General features: G+C 42.1%; 1 protein-coding gene across 6 annotated transcripts in view; it reads left to right on the plus strand.

The window, feature by feature from the left end:
• DTNB (dystrobrevin beta) overlaps positions 1–13080 on the plus strand; it is a 219137-nt gene continuing 206057 nt past the window's right edge. For all 6 annotated transcript variants that reach the window (XM_082307455.1, XM_082307457.1, XM_082307458.1 and 3 more), the window contains exons 1-2: positions 1–50; positions 714–792. The gene's annotated coding sequence lies outside the window, so the exon portion shown is untranslated. The remainder of the gene's footprint in view (positions 51–713; positions 793–13080) is intronic.

Genomic DNA, 13080 nt, shown 5'->3' on the forward strand with positions numbered 1-13080 from the left:
TCCCGCTCCCAGGCAGCCCCGGGACCCCCCGACCGCCGCCCCCGGGAGAGGTGCGTGCTCGGCGGGACGGAGGCAGGCGCTAGCGGGGCCGAGGCGGACCCGTTGCGAGCTCCGCTACCGCCCGCGGGGTGGGAGGGTGCGGGGCCTGGTGGGGAGGAGGGTGCCCCCGCTCCGCCGCTGCCCGGGCAGGGACCGGCGGGCGGGCGGGCCCGGGACGCGCCCTTCCTGCCCGCAAGGTCTCGGCGGCAGCGCCAAGCCGGAGCCCCTCGCCTCAGCCGCGGGAGCTGCGGGTGCGGTGGCGGGGTTTGCCGGGCTCCGGGCCTGGCGCGGGGGAATTGCCGAGCGCGGCGGCCTGGGACGGAGGGTGCTCCTCGACGGGCCGCAGATACCTTGGAGAGAGCCTCGGGGGTTTATCTGCCCCACGCTCTGCCGTCGCTGCTCTCTTTGTGGAGCCTGGTGGCTGGCAGCGGGAACGGTCCTGGCACCCGAGCGGTTTTGGCTGTGTCTTATTGTTTCATCTTGTAGCAGACAGATGCTCGCATAGATGCAGAATCTGCAGGCTTCATTTCTTTGTAATTAACGGGAGACACAATCAGGGAAAAAGTAGCATAATCATAGCTGTAACTGCAAAATAGGGGGGAGGTGTTATTTTTCTGTGGAAAACCACATCTTTCTTGGAGAAAAAACCTTGTTTTTTCCCCCCATCTTTTTAGATTGTCTTTAAATGTTTGAAGAAGGAACTGAGCTGAGGAAAGTGGAAGTTGCCCTGAGAGACCTCTCAGTGTAATTCAGGTAATGTGATCTGTTGTGACTACCTGTGGTATTGAACTTAAGAACTTGTGTTATGTGAATGATTTCAGTTACCTGTTTGTTCACACTCGTGTAACTTATCTCGCAATTTTTTGTTTATGATGAACTTTGGTATGAAGTAGTGATTTCTGCATTTGATGTGAGGTATTTGACATGTAAAAATATTCCTATGCGAGATGCAATCCTGTATTTAAAAAACCCACATGCAATTACATTCTCATGGAACAGATCCCTTAGCTGGGGTGAAGGTGAAGCCGGTGGATATTCTTACGGAGACCTAGGAGACCCTTAGTGGTGTGCAGAGCACCAGTGGAGTACGTTCTCCTTTCGCAGGGTGTTGGTGAGGCACCGAGAACGGGCTGCACGGCACAAGGATGCTTTGAAAGTTGTTTCTGTGCTGCTTGAAAATCCACGTCTAATAGAATCTGAGTTGTTAAAGTCAGAATTTGGTCAATAGTTGTGCGTGACTGCCCTTTAAAAACGCTTTCTACTTTCAGTTTTCTTTTCTTACTCTGGTTCCTGAAACTGACTGTGCAGTCTGATGCTCTGGCTGGTGTGGCTGCCCAGTGACAAAACATTCCACGTGCCTGAACCAGTGGCTCAAAAAGTCAGAAGTCTCAGTTCCAGGTTTTAAAAGTTGGGAAATGCTGGACTGAAGAATTGGGCTTTTTTTCTTCCCCCTCCCTTTTCCCCCCTTCTTTCTTTTCCCTGGTAAGTGTCTATGATCCTATACTGCTAGCTGATGATATAAAGTACGCCCAAAGGAAAGGAGGTAACCCAAAAGTGTTGGTTTAAGGCTGTTGCTTTTTGTGTTTCCCCTTCTCCAAAAGATATTTTGAATTAATGGAGAATTTAGATAAAGGCAAACACGCTACTGACCTGGAGACTTCCTTTTTAGGGAAGCTGGAAAGAGGAGAATTAATCACTGCAGACAGCGTAGGGCAGACTGAGCAGTAACCTCTCACCAGAACACGCACGTTTTGCAAAGGCTGTCCGTGGCCAATACTGCAGTCTTTTCTGAAGTTCTTTTCCAGACTAGTCAATTCATGTCACGTTACCAACAACATCGTTCCTTTGACCCTTAAGTTCTTGCTATGCTTTCATCTGTCCAGGATGCTACTCCAGAGGTAGCTTGCTTAGGTCATTGCCGTGACTGTGTTGTCCTATTTAAATACTGTTTGGCTTTCTGCTTCTTATTGTTATCATACATGGGATTCTTGTCTTCGTTTTGTAGCTGTCTGATGATTTATCCCCAGTCTGCCACCGAGGTCTTGTTCCCAAGAAGGGAGCTCCCCACTCCGGTGTTTGGATGCCCGAGTTTGTTGCCCACTTGTTACATGATCTCCCATTTAAGAGGGCACATCCCGCAGACCTCCGTGGAAGCATCTTGTGACACCTCCCTCATAGTTCATTGAAGTTTTTGTTGTGATGAATACAGAAGCCGTGACAGCGTTCAGACTGCTGGCAGGCTGCTCGGCATTGTCTCGAACTCCCTGTTTGTTTGCAGCAGCCTGCTCCTTGTCTTAGGCTGTAGGTTATTGAGAATGGTGAACTCCTTTACACGTTGCAGCTAATACGCTCAGGCTTCTGCTTTATCACAGAACCTAGGTGTTTCAATAGTAAGATGAATTGTAAGAAGTGATGAATGGTATAGAAAACTTAGGAAGAAGCCGTAATACAAGAACAAGGGCTTTTGCAGCATCGTAAAGGGTTGATAAAAAGGCATAATTTTTCCATCAGTTTAATTATATTACACACTGCGTACCACAGGGTGGCATTAGGAGCGACAACTTACGATTCTTTGTAGCCATGGTCGTATGTTATCTGTGGTACGTTGTGCAAGCTGACAGTTTTTGAAGAGGGAGAAAATCAAGCCTTGAAGTTTAAACCAGTGACTTGGGGATTAGTTGGTGCGTTAACCAGAGCGCGGAGCACATGCTCTGCGTACTTCAGAGAGCCTGGCTTCCTGCGGCTGGTCTGTTACAAGCTTTTCTGGAACCTATCTGATGTACTCAGATAAGGCACTTCTTGCAAATAGTTTCCTAGAACTTCTTTTAAAAAGAAAGGTAGATAATTCTCTTAGCCCAGAGGTGGTAGCCTGTAGTGTTGACGCTACCCTTGGAGTTTCAGAATACATCACCTGACAGAAACAGAGACAATTTCCCAGTAGGTGTGAAGGGCTGGCTTTCAGCATTCCACTCACAGCACAGCCCGATCTCTTGCCTTTATCTATCACTGCTACTTTTTTTTTTTTTTTTTACTTTGTGGTTTCAGGGTTATGTTATCTGGTGATAAGGATTTTAATTCATAATATTTGTACTAAGTTAATATTTCTTTTTTTTTTTTCCGCTTGAGAACCAGGGAGAAGAAATCATGATTGTATTGTGTATGTTTGGTTTAGCATTTAAACAGGTTTCTACTGATAAACTGTGGCTAAACTTAAATAGTTTCATGGGTCTCTTCCAGTCCTGTGGGCTTTCAAGGACTACTAGAAGGAGTGAAAGTGTTTCAGCTTCTCAGCTGTGCTTAAGTAATGCAGATTTCTAAAAATACTTATACCAATGAAGATTTTTAGGCAACCTAAATCTGGAAGAAATGGTAGATCTTATAATGTGATATCCATTGTGGAATTTTATTTGGCCAGTTGTATCTCTTTGAAAATGAATGGCATTATGACAGCAGGTATCAATTCATTTCTAAAAAGATTGGATGTATAAGGTGTGTTCTGTAGTTACAAAACCCTTAAAAGCATCATAATTCTACTGTAAGTAGTTACTGACTGACTGCAAGCGTGAGGTATTTTTTAGTCTTTATCAGGCTTGCTGCTTTCTAGTGCAGCTTTTTACTTCATTTAAGAGGTGGAGGAATGAGGAGGGTGTTTTGCCATAAAGCAAACAGTGAGGGAGCCTCGTCCCTGGTTTAAATTTCTTTAAAAACAGGAAAAGTGACAAAGCTAAGGGGTAAAAGCTCTTAGTTTTACAGAAGACAGTGGCAAGCATGATCAATTCAAGTTTTACAATTGGCTTATTTTGTTTTTCCTTTCTTAAAGAAAGAAAAAACTTCATTTGTGCCCGCAGTTGGTCGGATATTTGGAATGCTGTCGAATCAGATGATTAGAAAAGCAGCTGTCAGAGTTCTGCGTGTGTCACAGACATGGACACGGGAACAGCAACAGGCGGCCGCGTAGAGCTGGATGTTAAGGGCTGAGTATTCTACAAGGGGTTTTTTGAATATAGAGTGCGAAGAGAAGTGAGATGGGAGGCAGGGTAGGGCTGAAGCTCCCAGGTGTACTATAACGTGTTCTGTGCCAATGCTTGTAGGTCCGTTTTTTCTAGCAGCTGAATAGGCTGTGAGAAGAAACTTACGGCAACAGCGACATTAAGAAAACTTGCCTGGGTAGTGGTATCGGTTAACTTGCTGTATGATTGTGAGCCGACAGGTTGTATAGCAGAGCAGACAGCAAATTATTTGGAAGTAGGTGTGCTATGAAGTAGATACATTAAAGTGTTTCTTGCCCTGGGTACCTAGTGGATGCAACCAAAATATGGTTTGGGTTTTTTTTTTTTTTAATACCTTGCAATATGAGGAAGCCTGCAAGTCTTGAGAGGCTTAACTGGGATTGCACGGGGGAGCAGCTGCGCCGTGTAGGCGTGGTGGAGTTACATCCAGGGAGAGGTGCTCTGGGGACAGGCAGAATGCCACGTAGAAAGCCCAACAGCATTCCTTGAGTTTGTTTATTTATCTTTTTTGCAGTGCTTATAGAATCTTATCTTTTAATTATTGTGTGCTATTCTTTTATTTATTTATATTTTAATAGAATGATCACATCAAAGGAAGTACTGAGGCAGTAGGGAGGCATTGGTGGTTTTGACAACTAGTACAGCCAAATTTTTGAAGGAGGCGTTGCATGTTTCTGGCAGCTCAGACGAAACTCAGGTGGTCTTGTACCTGGGACTACGTGTATGTTCGCTTTCCCATTGACTGTGGTAAATGGCAGATACGCTTTTAAGTTTAGATTAATGTAAATTCCCTATTCTATACTCTCATACCCTTTTAGTAACTTTTAACACTTTTCAAAAAAACTGACAACTTTGTAGACTTGAGAAGCTGGTGAGGATGTTTTTACATTTTAAATTGATGTAGGAGATAAAATTATCATTATGTAAAGAATTAAGCTTTTTTTCCCCTAATTCAGTTGTGGTAGTGAAAGTAGCTCACGTTTCCAGGTGTTTGTCACTACCCCTTTGACTGGAATTTACCGTCTCTACAGGCGTGCCCAAGGAGCCGCTTGTGTGGACTTTTTCTGATGGGCTGAAACTTTTCATCTAAGGCGATTACATCCGAAGTGAGGCGGGCAGGGAAGGGCTTGCGTGGGTTACTATTGATTGGCAAAGATGGTAGCAAGCGATAGAGAACGAGAGGTGATGACAGATACTGAAAATGGTATTATCTTCTACGGATGGGGATGGATTGGGAGGAGAGTAGTGCTTATGCTCTATACTGTCACCCGCCAGCCCGAGGTCGGGGTTAGTTTGCATTCTGTCGGTGTTCGCGTATGTATGTTGTCCTGCTGGTGGTGCATCCCTTACTCTGTTCATGCTCGATCTGTTAATTGAGGTTAATAGAGAAAAGGGCGAAAGTGTGACTCAAACCGTTTCCTAATAAATATTTCATTTTGGTGAAGAGGCAATTTTAGAATTCTCTCTTGTGCTCTAGTAAGCAGTTCTGGGAACCCACAGATTAAAATGGCTAGAAAGGGGTTTGTAAGATTCACACTGCAAAGCTGGGAAGCACAGATTGCACAGAAATCCCCTCCAGTGTTGTAACAAAGATGAGCCTTCCCTTCCTGAGAGGGAGGGGTAAGCTATTAATTAGGATATTTCCAACTTCTCATTGCTTGAAAATCATGGTGTAGTATTTCATTTATCTTATCTAACACTAACACTGCTTTATTTTAAGGAAACAATTTTAACTGCTGAATTTGCTCTTGTTTGCAGGCTCATGGTAAATCTTATGTATAGACGTTACCTTTAACTACAGCCTCACAATCAACAGGGCAGGTTGTAAAAACCCACTTCTATTCCTCAGGCTTTTGGGCAATAAACAAAAATGAGTTTGTGATGGCTCCCCAGTTATTCAAGAAAAGCATTTTTGTATTCTAGGCACTTTGTGTCCTGACTTTTATGCCTCCTGTCTTTAGTTTGCTGGAAAACAGATCTGACTCTGCAATATGAGGGCACTGAACAGGTTGCCCAGAGAAGCTGTGCCTGCCCCATCCCGGGAAGTGCTCAAGGCCAGGTTGGATGGGGCTCTGAGCACCCTGGTCTGGTGGAAGGTGTCCCTGCCCAGGGCGGGGGGTTGGAACCAGATGATATTTAAGGTCCCTTCCAACACAACCCATTCTATGATTCTGTGAAGATGTGTTTAAACATGCAGTGTTGTCCTTAATGGCTTGCAGTTTTCCTGTTCCCTGTGCTTAACAATTCCCTGTCTACTAAAAATGAATATATATTGCTACGTACATAAAATAAGACCTTGTAGTATTCTTTTAAAGCTTTCTTTGTGACTTAAACTTCACACGAAGTAGGCTACTAACATACAGTGCCTACTGTCAGTCTCTTCAGCCCGTCTATAGTCTCGCACCTGACCTGTAAATTCTTTAGGGCAGGGATTTCTTCCTGTTCTGGGCATTGAACAAGTAGCTACCTACGTGAAGTGAAATCTTGCTGTGTTACAGGAATTTGGATACTTTGGAACTCTACCTGGATTTGGATTTTTTCTATTTTGTCTTGAGGTCATCTGGAGCTTTTTTTTAAAATAGTGTTAAAAGCTTTTGAAGGTTTTTAAAGGAACCCGTGATTAAATATTGTTGCTTGTTCCATCTTTGTTTACCTTGTATCTCGTAAAATCTCTATCAGCTCCTTACTAGGAGGGAAGATGGTGGTGGTCTCCTACTGGGGCTTAGACCGATGCTATGGCCGTTTTCCGTAACGGCAAATTAAAGCAACGAAGACTGGCTGAGGATGCGTTGCTGCGTGCAGTGTCCTGTACAAACAAAACAGATGGCATTTTATGCCTTGGAAAGAATCCTGCAGTTTAAACAATGGCAAGGTGTGGAGTAGGGAAATGTTTAGTTCTTGGTACTAATTTTTTTTTCCTAAACTATTTGATTGCCCATTCATTTTTAAGAAAGTTTACTGATTGGTATGTGAATGTTTTTGTGAAATCTTCTTTAAAAGTAGCTTGATCCACTGTATTTATTTAAAAAAAAAAAAAAAAAGGAACCATTGACTTTTATAGAATTTCGCTGCAAAGTTCTAATCCATTCTGTTGGTCTTAGGCTAGTGGTTTTTTTCAACTAGGCCTTCTTCTAGACCGAAGTCAGTTTTGACTTGTAAAGATCTCAGGCAAGCATTTGAGTCCAATACTTGTAAGAAAGCTTTATCCTAGAAATCTGTGAGAGATCCAGACCTTTCAGTTTTTAGGAGACTATGCTACTAGAAGACGCATATTATTTCTCAAAGATGCTCTGTTACTCCTCTTGCTGTAGATACAGAAGTAACATTTTAAAGTATTTTTAATACTTTTGTGCACAATTGCTTATCCTTCAATGACTTATCCCATACAGTGATGGGAACAGAGTTTAAAATTTTAAGTTAAACCAGCAGAATTATCAGAAATGGTTAAAATATACTTTAAAAGAAGATGTTGCCAGTCTACTTGCATAAATATAAAAGGCTTATCTTTTGTCTTCCTGGGTTTTGGTCTAAGTGTGTTAGATGTGTCCCCCTGAAATAACTTCTAGATCGCCGCCTTCTTCCTAGTAAGAGGGGAAGGAAGGAATACTTTTAATCAATTACGTATATTAATGTTTGACTGCTGGTGAAAGGGAGATTGGAATATGAACCAAGAGAGGATGGCGAACAAAGAAATGAGTAAGACAGCATCAGATATTTTGGATAGACAGAGAGGGAGATGAGGGAATGAAATCAATCTTTATGGGTTTTTTTTGTTCAAATTGTTAGTAAAGAAAAATAAAATTACTTCCGCATCTTTTTACTGAAATCCGTCTAAGATGAATAAATGTAAGCACCTTTATACCACAGATAAATTTATTTTTATACTTTGAAATTAACAAAGCATTTATGACAATTTAGAAATTATTTAAAGTTATTTCAACCAAATGGCAGTTGAAGCCATACAAGTTTAGAAGCCCAAAACAAATGATTGAAGCGCTAAACCAGATACAACAGCAATAACTTTTTCTGCAAGTACAGATATGCCCCGAATTTTTATTCAATATCTTCATCTTAATGGCAGGTTCATTCAAATTTTTAAAAATGAATGAACTGACAGGGGATGAAAGCTTTTCTTTAAACCACCGGTGGGGATGCGTTCCTTCTAATCAGAAAATTGGCAGAAAGTTACTAAACTTCCTTCACTGTGTACATCGAGTACATGTCAGATCAGCATATGCCCCAAATTGGTATTCTGAATTTTTTTTTATTACAAGTTATTTATAAATAGGTATAAGCACAATTTTACCCTCACACAGCAACTGCAGTTGTCTTATCAGTGACATCAAATATTATTTCTGCTGGTAAAATGCAGCATCAAGAATCTGAACAAACTCTAATAATTCATAAATTCACTTGTATTTCTGTGCTCTTCTGTTTGGCTGATGAGGCTGCATTTCAACGCAATACAATGGCTGGAAATGGTTATCAAATCATAAAGATCAGAATTTCCTTTGGAGTGTATCTTAAAGGTGGAAGTACAAAATAAAGGTGGAAATACAAACCAAAATTGACTTTAAAGCAAAAAAAAAAAAATCTCTCTAGCTAATTAACTGATTTAGTGACTAAATTGGAGTAATCAAAGAGCAGTGAGGAAGCACCTGAAATTGCAGATAGGGAACCCAAATGAGGACGTTTCGGAAGTCATTCCGAACATAGTGGGAAGTCGATATAATAGCAGTTAGGGAAGAACAGAAGTGACGACTTAGGTGGTGGCTGTAGTCCGTGCAAGAATATAAAGGCTGCTGCGTTAGCCGAGGGGAATTACACGGGCTGTCTCCCTCTCTTCGAGTTGAAGAGGAAAAGCTGCTTATTTAGGCCGTTACCTACAGCTGATGAGCTCCAAGAAGAGCGAAACCTTTTAAGACAGGTCCTGTAGTATTGGCCTAACAGTCTCGGAGAGGCTCGCGTGCGTTCGTTCTTGTGCTTAAGCTACAAGCGTGACCAAGAACCGCAGAAGTGCGTGGTCCGGAGTCGGCGGCGGCTGAACCTGTTCCAGCAAGTAAAGGGGAAAACACTCATTAGGCTTCACTTTGCATCGCTGGGTTTTATCCAGCCAGGTGTACGTGTGTAATGCATGGCTGTGTTTGGGGTGGGGGAGAGAGTTTTTACAGGTAAGGAAAAGGGAGAACGGTGAAACAGAAGAATGGAACATAAACAGGAAAATGGGGGGGGGGGGGGGAACACAAACCAAGAGAAATAAGAGAAATGTTTGAGTTTATGGTGCTCTTGAAGATATTTTAGGTGGTGACTGACTGTAGAATTCCCCACATTTATTGGTATGGAATTTATAAATTAGCTTTTGTATTAACTCTGTCACAGAGGTTAGTCATGAAGCAAGTGAACAGTGTTACTGTAGCTATTGAAAGAGGGAGGAGGTGAATGGATAAAGGGAAATAGTGAACTTGAAGGTTTGCATCAAACATACTCGACTAGTTTTGTAAGGTACTATATCTTACACAATTTTTGTGCTTTAAGGTGAACATTACTTTGCAACAAGTATATACAAATAACAGCATTTAATGAGTTTTTCTAGTATAATTTAGTAATAAATAAGCTATGTTTCTTTAGTGAATATTTTACTGCAGCGCAAATAATTCCTTGCTGATTCTCAACATTATGAATTTAAATAATAGGCATCTTGAACTAAAATCTCCCATGGGGCTTGAGGTTAGTCTTCCCATTGCAGTAAAAAAAAAAATCCTTTTTTATATATGTGTATAGACATACAGACATATACACACACTTACATAGAAGTAAAAATAAATTATCATTATAATATGACCATGTCTCGGCAATTTTCAACAGCCTCAGCCTCTAATCCGAATACTTAGAAGAGCGAGTTGAGCACGTGCGTTGCGACAGCCGTAGTTGGAGTTGGAGCAGGCTGCGGCTGCTCTGAAGTTAAATCAGCAAACGCCGTCTGCAGGGTGGCGGGCGCTGGCTGCAGCGGTAACTTCAGTTCTTAAACTTCGGATTTCAGCTTGAGCGTACTTGACTGCTAAGACTTCTAGACTGCAGTCAGTATCAGTACCTATACTGACTTCTCTGGCACATAAAAGATAAAATCTTTGCCAGTACTGGGTTCATCTTACTGATTGCAGATTTTCTTCCTTAAACAAAGTCTCTGCCTCTTGACATAAAGCAGAACCATATTCTGGGGAGCCAGCACCATTCTTACTTCAAATTCAAGCACTGTTCTGTCCCCGCAGGGAGGAAATTCTGTATTTCACCGAGTCGGACTTGAGCAGAGCACTTTTGTGCTCTCTTGCAAGTTTTCTGTACTTCCACCTTAGGTGGTGAGTGTAAATTTAGCCCATGCTGCCAGAGCAAGAACTGACGGGAAGACCAAAACCTGTGGAACTAACGTTTACTTCCAGCTTATCAGAATCCTTGAAACTTCGGGAGACATCCAGCCAGAAGAGATTGGCTCTGGCATGCAAATTCAACTGCAGCTGGTTTTAACAGCCTTTAAGGAAAAATGTGGTAGGTTCAGCCTACTCCTAGTACTTATTCTGAAGTGAACCAAGAGCTGTCGTAATGCAAGTGTCCTCCCCGGATTGCTAAGGGTTACAAAAGCTTTTTGAGGAAGAAATACCTATGGAAATCATCCAGGACAGCCAATGTAGACTCACTGTCACATCAGCACGACTGGAAGCAGAGTAAGTTATTTGATGACACTGCTTTTGCTAGAACAGCAAAACAGGATGTTGATCATGAAACGCCTCGGTGTGTGAAATTCGCATCTTTATCAGATTTTAGATTTTTCCCCTCTGATAAAGATTGGTGGCAGTACAGATGGTTTGTGTCCAGGCATATTTCTTTAAGTACTGGAAGTTTCAGCCTTTGGCTGAATTGAGTGTTAGTAAAGCTAAAGAAATGAAATTCCCGTGTTATTCTTCAGTTATTTATATGCGCGCTGATTCTATGTGTTTTGAAAATCTGCTAGTCTCGCTTAGCACTTGAAGCAATCTGTAGACCTCTGATTTTTCTTTCGATTCAGTTGCGAGTATAGTATTTACTGTGACCGTGACTTCTGTGTCTTTTTAGCAAGAGAGAAAATAGATTTGTTTTATATCACGCAATATAGATTTCTCATTTGGAAAACACTGGTGTGGGGAAAGGGAAAGGAAAACAAAACCAGACTACTACATTATCTTACTGCTAAGAATGCCTCAGCGTAGGGTAGAGGTAGGAAAAACGTATCCTCCTACTCTAAGGGCAAGAAGACAAATATAGCTGAAGAGCCAGAGATCAGTCCCTTGCAGTGTCGCCGTTTCCAGGCTAACTCGGTCGCTGTCTGAGCGACGGTGTGTGATCACAAACGGTCCGTGGCCAGAGGGTGAACAGCGAGGTGTCTGCTGGAGGAAATCACGGTAACAGCGCAAGCCAATTCTTCAGAAGGACTCTGTTAGCAATTGAATTTCATGTCCTCTTTATTCTCCTCTTCATGCCAGTGCAGAGGCATGTAAAGTTCTGCAAATAAGGGGGTGAGAGAAGGGAGAGGATAAACAGGCAGTCCTAGGTTTCTGTGTCTGCTCCTAGGCGCTGAGCTGTCCCTCAGGAATAGTATCCCGATGCTTGAGCACAGTTCTGTGAAAGCTTCAGACCAATGCTGAGTCATAGTCCAAAAAAAAAAAAAGCTAATAGAATAAAAGAGTCTTTTAAAAAATAAAAAAGATGACGAGAACATTGTTATTGCTGCTGTATAAAGCAGTGGTGTGCCTGCAGATTGAATACTTTGTCCTGTTTCTCCTTCATCTCTGAAAGCAGATGATGGAACAAGAAAAGGGATGGTAGAAGATGAAAAAGATAAATGATGAGTGATTTCTGTGTAAGAAACAGCTAGTCTCCAGATTCTTCTGCCGAGAAAAGAGATGATGGCTGAGGATTGTTCGTGTCTTGTCCGATACAGAAATGGGTGGAGGTAGGAGGAAGCATTAAATGGAACTAGCCAGTCATGAGGCGAAAAGGAGCAGAAAGATGATGACCATGCTTTTGGTCTGACACAGTATGGTCGTTCTTATGTTTCTATTTAAAATAAACAAACAAAACCCACAGCCCTACAAATTGCCAAGAGTGCAGAATGCAATTTTACAATTTCTCAATCCCACAGAAGAGCCATGGAGAAGACAGCACTCGGTACTACAGTCTTGACCCTGCCCTTAAAGCAAAATCTAGCCTTTTTGGAGTAATTAAAGCATAACATCTCTGGACCTAATGAGAAATATTTTTAGAGTTTTCTGTGAAATTCAGAGAGGTTTAATTTCTAGCTTTATACAAAGAGCAAGAAGTATTGTCTGGATCTCAAAGTGCTTGGCCCTCAAGAAGCTCAAGTACCTCTGCTGCCAAGTGAGACTTTCTGTGCTGCAAGGACCTTTTGGGGAACCTCGCTTTTCTGTGTAGTTATTCTGAGGTTCAGCGGTGATTTGGAGTTGGGGAAGGAAGCAAGCAGATTCTTTAATTAAACACTGCTAATCCCAGGTCTTGGTATCTTAATGCATAGACTCTTTTGATGAACTTTGCCTTTGAAGCACTCAAAGGGTAGAGGGAAGGAAGCACAAGGGAAGAAATAAGAAACCATTAGGCCTAGTCCGTAGAAAACAATTGTACTGTCTGGCGTTAGAAAGTCTCAGCCTGGATGGAGGTCGGGCATTTTGTACTATGGCCAAAACCACAGAAAGCTGTCTGGCATTTTTGGTATTTGTGTATGCGGTTTAAGACTATGCTTAAAGAAGTACTGAAATTAGGAATTAACGTTTCCCTTTGTCTTGACCGTTCCCCTTCAAATACATGCACTAAGATACAGTGTTTACTGTTGTTTTTATAGAAGTCTGATTAATACTTAGGGTAGTTTTCTATTAAAACTCCCTCCTAATTTCATCTTCTGAACCTGTATTGATTCCTGCATGGGTTCTTCATCTGCAAGTTCTGATGTTTGTAGGCATTTGCACCTTCAGGTAGCATGTAGCTA

This window comes from Platalea leucorodia, assembly GCF_965183815.1.
Source record: "Platalea leucorodia genome assembly, chromosome: 3".
Taxonomy (NCBI): domain Eukaryota; kingdom Metazoa; phylum Chordata; class Aves; order Pelecaniformes; family Threskiornithidae; genus Platalea; species Platalea leucorodia.